This window comes from Phocoena phocoena, chromosome X (genome assembly GCF_963924675.1).
Source record: "Phocoena phocoena chromosome X, mPhoPho1.1, whole genome shotgun sequence".
Lineage (NCBI taxonomy): Eukaryota > Metazoa > Chordata > Mammalia > Artiodactyla > Phocoenidae > Phocoena > Phocoena phocoena.
The window spans coordinates 27,550,863-27,564,284 of record NC_089240.1 but is presented as its reverse complement, the minus strand read 5'-3'; the positions used below and the strand labels follow the sequence as shown (position 1 = coordinate 27,564,284).

The 13,422-nt window shown below is 41.2% G+C and overlaps 1 protein-coding gene across 4 annotated transcripts in view; it reads left to right on the top strand.

The window, feature by feature from the left end:
- Positions 1 to 13,422, top strand: part of DMD (dystrophin) — a 2,035,184-nt gene that overhangs the window by 1,454,773 nt on the left and 566,989 nt on the right. The gene's annotated exons all lie outside the window — the stretch shown is intronic.

Below are 13,422 nucleotides of genomic sequence, written 5' to 3'. Positions count from 1 at the left end.
TTGTCTGTAAAGGTTTTAATTTCTCCATCAAATCTGGATGAGATCCTTGCTGGGTAGAGTAATCTTGGTTGCAGGTTTTTCTCCTTCATCACTTTCAGTATGTCCTGCCACTCCCTTCTGGCTTGTAGGGTTTCTGCTGAGAGATCAGCTGTTAACCTTATGGGGATTCCCTTGTGTGTTATTTTTCCCTTGCTGCTTTTAATATGCTTTCTTTGTATTTAATTTTTGATAGTTTGATTAATATGTGTCTTGGCGTATTTCTCCTTGTATTTATCCTGTATGGGACTCTCTGTGCTTCCTGGACTTGATTAACTATTTCCTTTCCCATATTAGGGAAGTTTTCAACTATAATCTCTTCAAATATTTTCTCAGTCCCTTTCTTTTTTTCTTCTTCTTCTGGAACCCCTATAATTCGAATGTTGGTGCGTTTAATGTTGTCCCAGAGCTCTCTGAGACTGTCCTCAGTTCTTTTCATTCTTTTTTCTTTATTCTGCTCTGCAGTAGTTATTTCCACTACTTTATCTTCCAGGTCACTTATCCGTTCTTCTGCCTCAGTTATTCTGCTATTGATCCTATCTAGAGTACTTTTAATTTCATTTATTGCGTTGTTCATCGTTGCTTGTTTCATCTTTAGTTCTTGTAGGTCCTTGTTAACTGTTTCTTGCATTTTGTCCATTCTACTTCCAAGATTTCGGATCATCCTTACTATCATTATTCTGAATTCTTTTTCAGGTAGATTGCCTATTTCCTCGTCATTTGTTAGGTCCGGTGGGTTTTTATCTTGCTCCTTCATCTGCTGTGTGTTTTTCTGTCTTCTCATTTTGCTTATCTTACTGTGTTTGGGGTCTCCTTTTTGCAGGCTGCACGTTCGTAGTTCCCGTTGTTTTTGATGTCTGTCTCCAGTGGCTAAGGTTGTTTCAGCGGGTTGTGTAGGCTTCCTGGTGGAGGGGACTAGTGCCTGTGTTGTGCTGGATGAGGCTGGATCTTGTCTCTCTAGTGGGCAGGTTCACGTCTGGTGGTGTGTTTTGGGGTGTCTGTGGCGTTGTTATGATTTTAGGCAGCCTCTCTGCTAATGGGTGGGGTTGTGTTCCTGTTTTGCTAGTTGTTTGGCATAGGTTGTCCAGCACTGTGGCTTGCTGGTCGTTGAGTGAAGCTGGGTGCTGGTGTTAAGATGGAGGTCTCTGGGAGATTTCCACCGTTTAATATTATGTGGAGCTGGGAGGTCTCTTGTTGACCAGTGTCCTGAAGTTGGCTCTCCTACCTCAGAGGCAGAGCCCTGTCTCCTGGGCTGGAGCACCAAGAGCCTTTCATCCACATGGCTCAGAATAAAAGGGAGGAAAAGTAGAGAGAATTATTAGAAGTATGAGAAAAGAAAGAAGGAAAGGAGGAAAGGAAGGAAGGAAGAAAGCAAAGAAGGAAAGAAAGGAGGGAGGGAGGGAGGAAGGAAGGAAGGAAGGAGGGAAAGAAGGAGAAAATGTAGAGAGAATTAGTAGAAGTATGAGGAAAGAAAGAGGGAAAGGAGGAAGGGAAGGAAGGAAGAAAGAAGCAAAGAAGGAAAGAAAGGAGGGAAGGAGGGAGGGAGGGAGGAAGGAAGGAAAGAAGGAGAGAAAGAAGGAGAAAATGTAGAGAGAATTAGTAGAAGTTTGAGGAAAGAGAAGGAGAGGAGGAAAGGAAGGAAGGAAGAAAGAAGCAAAGAAGGAAAGAAAGGAGGGAGGGAGGGAGGGAGGAAGGAAGGAAGGAAGGAGGGAAAGAAGGAGAAAATGTAGAGAGAATTAGAAGTATGAGGAAAGAAAGAAGGAAAGGAGGAAAGGAAGGAAGGAAGAAAGAAGCAAAGAAGGAAAGAAAGGGAGGGAGGGGGGAAGGAAGGAAGGAAGGAGGGAAAGAAGGAGAAAATGTAGAGAGAATTAGTAGAAGTATGAGGAAAGAAAGAAGGAAAGGAGGAAAGGAAGGAAGGAAGAAAGAAGCAAAGAAGGAAAGAAAGGAGGGAGGGAGGGAGGAAGGGAGGAAGGAAGGAGGGAAAGAAGGAAAAAAGATAGAAAGAAAGAAGATACAGTGAAAATAAAATAAAGTATAATATAGTTATTGTACTAAAAAATATTTAGAAAGAAAAAGAATGGATAGAGCCCTAGGACAAATGTTGGAAGCAAAGCTATACAGAGAAAATCTTACACAGAAGCGTACACATACGCGTTCACAAAGAGAGGCAAAGGGGGAAAAATCATAAATCCTGCACCCAGAGACCACCCCCTCAACCTGGGGTGATTCGCTGTCTAAAGGAGGGAAGGAAAGAAAGAAAGAAAGAACGAAGGTAAAGTTCAATAAAGTTATTACAATTAAAATTAATTATTAAGAAAAAAAAATTTTTTTTTAAAAAAAAAACCATGGACGGATAGAGCCCTAGGACAAATGGTGGAAGCAAGAGTATACAGACAAGATCTCACACAGAAGCATACACGCACACATTCACAAAAAGAGGAAAAGGGAAAAAAATCACAGATCTCGCTCCTAAATTCCCCCTCTTCAATTTGGGATCACTCCCTGTCTATTCAGGTATTCCACAATGCAGGGCTCATCAAGTTGATTGTGGAGCTTCAATCCGCCGCCTCCGCGGCTGCCGGGGGAGAGACCTCCCCCTCTCCTCCCTGCTCTCACAGCTCACAGGAGCTCAGCTTTGTACCCGGCCCTGCCCCTGCGCGCAGATCGCTGGAGGGCGTCTGTTTTTCGCTCAGACCGGACGGGGTTAAAGGAGCCGCTGATTCGGGAGCTCCGGCTCACTCAGGCCGGGGGTTGGGGGATGGGGGAAGGAGGGGCACTGCGTGCGGGGCGGGCCTGCGGCGGCAGAGGCGGCGTGACGCTGCGGCAGAGGCCGGCGTGACGCTGCACCAGCCTGAGGCCCGCCGTGCGTACTCCCGGGGAAGTTGTCCCTGGATCCCGGGAACCTGGCAGTGGCGGCCTGCACAGGCTCCGCGGAAGAGGGGCGTGGAGAGTGACCTGTGCTCGCACACAGCCCCCCTGGTGGCGGCAGCAGCAGCAGCAGCCTTAGCGTCTCCCGCCCGTCTCTGGGGTCTACGGTTTTAGCCGCGGCTCGCGCCCGTCTCTGGGGTTCGCGCTTCCCGCCGCGGCTCGCGCCCGTCTCGGGGGCTCGCGCCCTCAGCCGCGGCTCGCGCCCGTCTCTGGGGTTCGCGCTTTTAGCCGCGGCTCGCGCCCGTCTCTGGAGTTCCTTTAAGCAGCGCTCTTAAACCCCTCTCCTCGCGCACCAGGAAACAAAGAGGGAAGAAAAAGTCTCTTGCCTCTTCGGCCGGTGCAGGCTTTTCCCCGAACTCCCTCCCGGCTAGTCGTGGCGCACCAACCCCTTCAGGCTATGCTGAAGCCGCCAACCCCAGTCCTCTCCCTGTGCTCCGTCCAAAACCGAAACCCGAGCCTCAGCTCGCAGCCCCGCCTGCCCCGGCGGGTGAGCAGACAAGCCTCTCGGGTTGGTGAGTGCCGGTCGGCACCGATCGTCTGTGCGGGAATCTCCCCGCTTTGCCCTCCACACCCATCGCTGTGCACCACTCCGCGGTCCTGAAGCTCCCCCCTCCGCCTCCCGCAGTCTCCGCCCTCGGAGGGGCTTCCTAGTGTGTGGAAACTTTTCCTCCTTCACAGCTCCCTCCCACTGGTGCAGGTGCCGTCCTTATTCTTTTGTCTCTGTTTTTTCTTTTTTCTTTTGCCCTACCCAGGTACGTGGGGAGTTTCTTGCCTTTTGGGGGCTCTGAGGTCTTCTGCCAGCCTTCAGTAGGTGTTCTGTAGGAGTTGTTCCACGTGTAGATGTATTTCTGGTGTATCCGTGAGGAGGAAGGCGATCTCCACGTCTTACTCTTCCGCCATCTTCCCCCGTCTCTCGAGAAATTTTTTAAATGAATAAAATTCTAACTTAGACTAGGTTCCCCCAGAAGCTGACCTTGAAACAATGATTTAAGTAATGGTGATTTACCTGTGTGGTGGTCCCTGGAAATACCAGTAGGGGAGTAGGACAGTGAAATGTGTAAAGGAAAGAAGCCAATAATTGAGCCAGTTACTGAGCAGGTTATTGCTGTGGGCAGCTAGAGGGCAGCCCCAATGAATGAAGTGTAGGAGATAGTGAAAAATGCACCTGACAGTTGTCACCAACAAGGGGCAATTATCTCCCCGCTGTCATCCATCATTGGCTGATTGACTTGTCAGTTCTCTACAGTAAGATTTCTACCAGTGTTTAGCTGTATGGTCTTCAGGAAGTTTCTTGTGGTCAAAGCCAGTGGATACTTTCGGCATGGGCTTTGGGAAATCTGACTGCTTGGGTCTAAGTGTTGGCTCTTCCACTCCCTATCTGTATGACCTTAGGCCAGTTCTTTAACATGGTCCCTATTTCTTCATCTGTTAAATGAGGAGAACAGCAACAACAATAACAACACGAGCAATTATACCTACCTCATAAGATTTTCATGATGATTAACTGAGTTAATACAGGTAAAGAGCTTAAAAAAGTGCCTTGAGCAGAGTGGGTATTCAAATAATGTTTTATTATGGTTTTTATTAGCTCTTGTGACATCTGTGGTTTTAAAATGTTAACCACACTTGTGTTTGTGAAATTTTCTCTTATCCACATTTCTATGGAAGGGCACTTTCCAAGTGATCCTCCTGCCTCTCTAGCCATTCATCCATGTTATTGACTATTGACGCTGTATTCTGTGTTTATGTGTTATATTTTTCAGGACTCCATCTTTAACCCTCTTTTGCTCAATCTATACCCCATACCAATGAGAATGTGTTCCTCTTAATGGCTTCAGTTTTTACTTCTCTCCAGTGATTTCTAATCTTGGATTTCTCTGTCTTCCAAAATATGCAGCTATGCCATAGCACCTTCAGTCCAGCTGACTAAAATGATAGTCCTATGTGAAAGATCCTCAAAACTTTTCACTGAATAGGTGTAGGATTGAACTCATTATCTTTTCCCTAGAACTGTTGATCTTTATTCCTCGAGTAGATGGTAAATAACACTTCCATCTAACAGGTACCAACCAACCAGAAGCCAGGGAATCTGTCTTAGACTCCTTTGTTTCCCCAGTGCTTGGCCTAATGCCTGGTATCCAGTAGCTGGTAAATAAAATGGTAACTGGCAGGATGGATAGACAGGTGTGAATGGAGGGGTAGCTAGATTGTTGAGTGAGTCTATAACTATAAATCTATTTCTTTAAGTATTATCTCATGATCAAGTACAGTTGAAGGTCAAGGATGAGAAAGCACATCTTTAGTGGGACGCACACCCAGTAAACCATTTTCTCTTGCTAAATTGTACACACATGAACACTTTGGGATGAAAACCTCCATTGCTGTGATTGAACAGGCATTCAAACGGTATGTTTGTCTGAAATAATGTTATAGGCTATAAAAGTTTCCTCCTTTTTCCACAATTAAGAAATATCTACCCACATGATAGGAGAAACTACTTTCTCATATCAAGTGATGGCCTAAAAATATAGATTATGTCTACCCTATTGAAATGAATTTAGGATGTAGAAAATATTCACTGGCATGAATGCAAATGGCTTACCATGTTTTTGTCAAAAATACTAGGCGTTCTAAACATTTTGATAGCATGGTAAAATGTCACTAATTAAGGCTGATTAAGGCAAATTGTAATTATTGGCTTTTAGAGGAAAGTCAATTTCATTATTTGCAAATACATGTAATACGTATATAACAATAGGCCAAGGAAAACAAGAGGTGCCAGCTATGCATAATTAAGTAGCCTGCTGTGATAAGTTGGAAAATGGTTTGTAATTGTGTTATTAGTTGTTTCTATGATTGATAAGAAAATATTCCAGAACACTTAAAGACTCTTTTACTAATATTTTAAATAGCTTTTTTTATAATAGCATTTACACTAGTAGTTTTGTAAACTAAAGATTAAATAGACTAATAATTGTAGATCTCAACTATAATAAGTGCTATACTACCCAGTGGGTGAACAACAGCAGTGCAACAAGAAAAAACAAATGGTGCTCAAAGATTATAAGGAGTTATTGACATTTAAACAGGTTGACATGTTAACCAAAGTTGGAAGGTGATATATTGACTGGGTTTGCAATGCATAGCAAGCACGCAAACCAAAATGAAACGGATAAAAACAGTACCTGTAATGAATGTCACTTACTTGGTTTTACCTATTCTAGGTACCACAATCTTTAATTCATGTCACAATCAGTAGTCTTGTAAGGTCTGTTTAGTACTGATGGTTATTTACAAAATATCTCAGGTACTTCTTTAACTCATAACTTCTTATAAGTTTAGGGAGGCAACAGCAGGTTTAATTAAGAAAGACTAAGCTTATGTCATGAAATAAGAAGCACGGGGGCTTCCCTGGTGGCGCAGTAGTTGAGAGTCTGCCTGCCGATGCAGAGGGCGCGGGATCGTGTCCCACTCCAGGAAGATCCCACATGCCACGGAGCGGCTGGGCCCGTGGGCCATGGCCGCTGAGCCTGCGCGTCCGGAGCCTGTGCTCTGCGATGGGAGAGGCCGCAGCGGTGAGAGGCCCGTGTACTGCAAAAAACAAAACAAAACAAAAAAAATAAAATAAATAAAAAGAAGCGCAAGACTGTGCCATATACATTTTATTTGTCTATTGCCCTTCTCTACCTCGCTCTCTACTCTGGGTGGTTGATCTGTGTCATCATTGGTCTCCCATGCCCTCTGGCTTCCAATTGGTTTAGCCACTGGGGAGCCCTGGTAGGAAATTGAAGAGAGAGGGCAGAGAGGTCAGAGTATTTATTCTTCTAGTTCCCTACCCGTGAATTTGCTTCAGGCTGACTCTGTCCCTTGATAAAAGGTTACTGCTCTTCTCAAGGTGGTTTCTCCTCATGATTCTCAGCTTCTGGCCACTTCTCCCTCCCCTGATTTCTTGGGCCTAGATGTACTAACAGCTCCACTGCTGCAAGGCCTAGTTTCTTATATTAAATTTGGTGATTTTCCTACACTCTGATTATGTTATAATTTGTTCCTTTGTCAATAAATCCCTCAGATTATCCAGGCCAGATCACAGAGGAATATGTATATCAAGCTAAGATATTCCAGAGGACTGTGGGGAGACATTGAAGGGTTTAAATGAGAGAGTGGGGTGATCAGATTTATATTAGTTATTACTATGTCTACAGTGTAGACGTTACGTTGGAAAGTGGAGACTTGAGGCAGAGGAACTATGTACAGTCTATTGCAAACATGTAGACAGAAAATGTTGGAGCTTTGCCATGGAAACGTGTGGAAAGAAGAAAGGAGTTCTGTATGAGAAAACTTAGTAACCAATTATATATGGTGTTTGGTGAGGCTTAGGGAAAATTCTAGAATGTCTGTCAGATTTCCTGCTTAAGGAGTAAAGTAAGTGGTGGTTTTATTACCTGTTTTCTATGGCATTATTTCCATTTTATGAAATCAGCTTAAAATGAAGATCATGTGGTCCTCAAAGAAAAGAAAAAGCAATCTTGTTATGTTTATTTTTAATATTCTAAAATAAAGTATTCCAGAGAAAAATCTATAGGGAATCTCCATCTTTGACTCACAATGATACCAGAAAATAGCCTCGATGTAAGCCTGTCCTACTTACAGAATATAACTGTCATTGTTACAAGAAGTTTCCAATGTGCCTATCTGGTCTTGGATTGCCGCAGAAAAAAAGTTTTGAGAGCAAGTGGTTTATTTGGGAGTTGAGAGAAATATCAATAGGGGAATGAGAAAGTGAGACAGGTAAGGCAAGACAGCCAGTAAAGGATGGTACATAATCAAGCAGGTTACCACTATGACCCACTAGAGCTTTATCCCACTGGGAGAACTCTGGAACCCTTATAAATCACATACCTCACAGATATCTCCCATAGCAAAAGTGTGCTAGAATATGCATACCCTAATGACTACCATCAGTCATTGGTTACAGGCTGTTCCTGGGAGGTAAGGTGGTGGGAGACTGGGCAAGGGAGCCTCAATTCCTTAGTGTATCTAGCCTACCACTTAGATGGCAAAGCAAACTTTATGACAACACAAAGCCTACAAGGAATGAAATGTCAGTGATGGTATTGGAGGTCAGGCTGTTGGGCAATGAAGTGATAAGGGCGAGGGGATGTGGGCATTCTGCTATAGGAGCTTTCGGAAAGATTACTCATATTTGGCTCTAAAGATTAAGAAAAGACACAGTTAGAGAGGGCAGACAGCAGAAGCAAGAAGAACTACAATCCTGCAGCCTGTGGAACAAAAAATACATTCATAGAAAGATAGACAAGAAGAAAAGGCAGCGGGCTATGTACCAGATGAAGGAACAAGATAAAACCCCAGAAAAACAATTAAATGAAGTGGAGACAGGCAACCTTCCAGAAAAAGAATTCAGAATAATGATAGTGAAGATGATCCAGGACTTCAGAAAAAGAATGGAGGCAAAGATCGAGAAGATGCAAGAAATGTTTAACAAACACCTAGAACAATTAAAGAACGAACACCTAGAAGAATGAAAGAACAAACAAACAGAGATGAACAATACAATAACTGAAATGAAAAATACACTAGAAAGAATCAATAGCAGAATAACTGAGGCAGAAGAATGGGTAAGTGACCTGGAAGACAGAATGGTGGAATTTACTGCCATGGAACAGAATAAAGAAAATAGAAGGAAAAGAAATGAAGACAGCCTAAGAAACCTCTGGGACAACATTAAACGCAACAACACTCACATTATAGGGGTCCCAGAAGGAGAAGAGAGAGAGAAAGGACCTGAGAAAATATTTGAAGAGATTACAGTTGAAAACTTCCCTAACATGGAAAAGGAAATAGCCACCCAAGTCAAGTCCAGGAAGCGCAGAGAGTCCCATACAGGATAAACCCAAGGAGAAATGCACCGAGACACATAGTAATCAAATTGACAGAAATTAAAGACAAAGAAAAATAATTGAAAGCAACAAGGGAAAAACAACAAATAACATACAAGGGAACTCCCATAAGGGTAACAGCTGATTTCTCAGCAGAAGCTCTACAAGCCAGAAGGGAGTGGCATGATACGTTAAAAGTGATGAAAGGGAAGAACCTACAACCAAGATTACTCTCCCCAGCATGGATCTCATTCACCTTCAGTGGAGAAATCAAAAGCTTTACAGACAAGCAAAAGCTAAGAGAATTCAGCACCACCAAACCAGCTCTACAACAAATGCTACAGGAATTTCTCTAAGTGGGAAACACGAGAAGAAAAGGACCTACAAAAACAAACCCATAACAATTGAAAAAATGGTAATAGGAACATACATATGGATAATTACCTTAAACGTGAATGGATTAAATGCTCCAACCAAAAGACACAGGATTGCTGAATGGATACAAAAACCAAGATCCATTTATATGCTGTCTACAAGAGACCCACTTCAGACCTAGGGACACATACAGACTGAAAATGATGGGTTGGAAGAAGATACTCCCCACAGATGGAAATCAAAAGAAAGGTGGAGTAGCAATACTCATATCAGATAAAATAGACTTTAAAATAAAGAATGTTATAAGAGACAAGGAAGGTCACTACATAATGATCAAGGGATCAATCCAAGAAGAAGATATAACAATTATAAATATATATGCACCCAACATAGGAGCACCTCAATACATAAGGTAACTGCTAACAGCTCTAAAAGAGGAAATCGACAGTAACACGATAATAGTGGGGGACTTTAACACCTCACTTACACCAATGGACAGATCATCCAAAATGAATATAATTAAGGAAACAGATGCTTTAAATGACACAATAGACCAGATAGATTTAATTGATATTTATAGGACATTCCATCCCAAAACAGCAGATTACACTTTCTTCTCAAGTGCACATGGAACATTCTCCAAGATAGAGCACATCTTGGGTCACAAATCAAGCCACAGTAAATTTAAGAAAATTGAAATTATATCAAGCGTCTTTTCTGACCACAGAGCTGTGAGAGTAGAAATGAATTACTGGGAAAAAAACGTAAAAAACACAAACACATGGAGGCTAAACAATATGTTACTGAATAACCAAGAGATCACTGAAGAAACCAAAGAGGAAATCAAAAAATACCAAGAGACAAATGACAACGAAAACACGATGATCCAAAACCTATAGGATGCAGCAAAAGCAGTTCTGAGAGGGAAATTTATAGCAATATAAGCCTACCTCAAGAAACAAGAAAAATCTCAAGTAAACAATCTAACCTTACACCTAAAGGAACTAGAGAAAGAAGAACAAACAAAATCTGAAGTTAGTAGAAGGAAAGAAATCATAAAGATCACAACAGAAATAAATGAAATAGAAACAAAGAAAACAGGAGCAAAATTCAATAAAACTAAAAGCAGGTTCTTTGCCAAGATAACCAAAACAGATAAAACATTACCCAGACTCATCAAGAAAAAGAGAGAGAGGACTCAAATCAATAAAAAGTAATGAAAAAGGAGAAGTTACAACAGACACCACAGAAATACAAAGCATCCTAAGAGATTATTGTAAGCAACTCCATGCCAATAAAATGGACAACCTGGAAGAAATGGACAAATTCTTAGAAAGGTATAGCCTTCCAAGACTGAACCATGAAGAAATAGAAAATATGAACAGACCAATCACAAGTAATGAAATTGAAACTGTGATTAAAAATCTTCCAACAAACAAAAGTCCAGCACCAGATGGCTTCACAGGTGAATTCTGTCAAACATTTAGAGAAGAGCTAACACCCATCCTTCTCAAACTCTTCCAAAGAATTGCAGAGGGAGGAATACTCCCAAACTCATTCCGTGAGGCCACCATCACCCTGATACCAAAACCAGACAAGATACTACAAAAAAGAAAATTACAGACCAATATCACTCCTGAATATAGTTGTGAAAATCCTCAAGAAATTATTAGCAAACAGAATCCAACAACACATTAAAAGGATTATACACCATGAACAAGTGGGATTTATCCCAGGGATGCAAGGATTCTTCAATATATGCAAATCAATCAATGTGAAACACCATATTAACAGATTGAAGAATAAACACCATATCATCATCTCAATAGATGCAGAAAAAACTTCTGACAAAGTTCAACACCCATTTATGATAAAAACTCTCCAGAAAGTGGGCATAAAACAAACCTACTTCAACATAATAAAAGCCATATATGACAAACCCACAGCAAACATCATTCTCAATGGTGAAAACCTGAAAACATTTCCTCTAAGATCAGGAACAACACAAGAATGTCCACTCTCGCCACTGTTATTCAACATAATTTTGGAAGTGCTAGCCAGAGCAATCAGAGAAGGAAAAGAAATAAAAGGAATACAAATTGGAAAAGAAGAAGTAAAACTGTCAGTATTTGCAGATGACATGATAATATACATAGAAAATCATAAAGATGCCACCAGAAAACTACTAGAGCTAATCAATGAATTTGGTAAAGTTGCAGGATACAAAATTAATGCACAGATATCTCTTGCATTCCTATACAATAATTATGAAAATTCTGAAAGAGAAATTAAGAAAACACTACCATTTACCATTGCAACAAAAAGAATAAAATATCTAGGAATAAACCTACCTAGGGAGACAAAAGCCCTGTATGCAGAAAACTATAAGACACTGATGAAAGAAATTAAAGATGATACCAACAGATGGAGAGATATACCATGTTCTGGGATTGGAATTATCAATATTGTGAAAATGACTATACTACCGAAAGCAATGTACAGATTCAATGCAATCCCTATCAAAATACCAATGGCATTTTTTACAGAACTAGAACAAAAAATCTTAAAATTTGTATGGAGACACAAAAGACCCCAAAGAACCAAAACAGTCTTGAGGGGAAAAACCAGAGTTGGAGGAATCAGACTGCCTGACTTAAGGCTATACTACAAAGCTACAGTAATCAAGACACTATGGTACTGGCACAGAAACAGAAATATAGATCAATAGAACAGGATAGAAAGCCCAGAGATAACCCCACACACCTATGGTCATCTAATCTATGACAAAGGAGGCAAGAATATACAATGGATAAAAGACAGCCTCTTCAATAAGTGGTGCTGGCAAAACTGGACAGCTACATGTCAAAGAATGAAAGTAGAACACTCCCTAACACCGTACACAAAAATAAGCTCAAAAGGCATTAGAAACCTAAATGTAAGACCGGGCACTATAATACTCTTAGAGGAAAACATAGGAAGAACGCTCTTTGACCTAAATCACAGCAATATCTTTTTTGATCCACCTCCTAGAGTAATGGAAATAAAAACAAAACTAAACAAATGGGACCTAATGAAACTGAAGAGCTTTTGCAAAGCAAAGGAAAGTACAAACAAGACGAAAGGACAACCCTCAGAAAGGGAGAAAATATTTGCAAATGAATCAGCAGACAAAGGATTAATTTCCAAAATATACAAACAGCTCATGCAGCTCAATATTAAAAAAACAACCCAATCCAAAAATGGGCAGAAGACCTAAGTAGACATTTCTCCAAAGAAGACATACAGATGGCTAAGAAGCACATGAAAAGCTGCTCAACATCACCAGTTAGAAGGGGCATCATCAGAAAATCTAGAAACAGCAAATGCTGGAGAGGGTGTGGAGAAAAGGGAACCCTCCTGGCACTGTTGGTGGGAATGTAAATTGATACAGCCACTATGGAGAACAGTATGGAGGTTCCTTAAAAAGTAAAAATAGAACTACCATATGACCCAGCAATCCCACTACTGTGTATATACCCAGAAAAAAACGTAATTCAAGAAGACACATGCACCTCAATGTTCATTTCAGCACTATTTACAATAGCCAAGTTATGGAAGCAACCTAAATGCCCATCAGCAGACGAGTGGATAAAGAAGATGTGGTACATGTATACAATGGAATATTACTCAGCCATGGAAAGGAATGAAACTGGGTCATTTGTAGAGACGTGGATGGTTCTAGAGACTGTCATACAGAGTGAAGTAAGTCAGAAAGAGAAAAACAAATATCGTATATTAACGCATATATGTGGAACCTAGAAAAATGGTACAGTTGAACTGATTTGCCGGGCAGCAATAGAGACACAGATGTAGAGAACAAACATATGGACACCAAGCGGGGAAAGCGGTGGGGAGGGGAGTGGTGGTGGTGTGATGAATTGGGAGATTGGGATTGACATATATACACTAATATATATAAAACGCATAAGAACCTGCTCTATAAAAAAATAAACTTCGACAATTCAAAAAAAAGAGTAGTTTGAAGATTGCAGGAACATCCTAGGTAAAAATGGAAATTAAGATGTGAACTACATCACTAGGAAGAGCATGAAAAGATAGATTCAGGGGAACCTGTTTGTGTGAATGAAAAGGAGAAGAAGGCATATGATTTAGATATGTCCTACTTGGGGCTGAGTAAATGGTTATG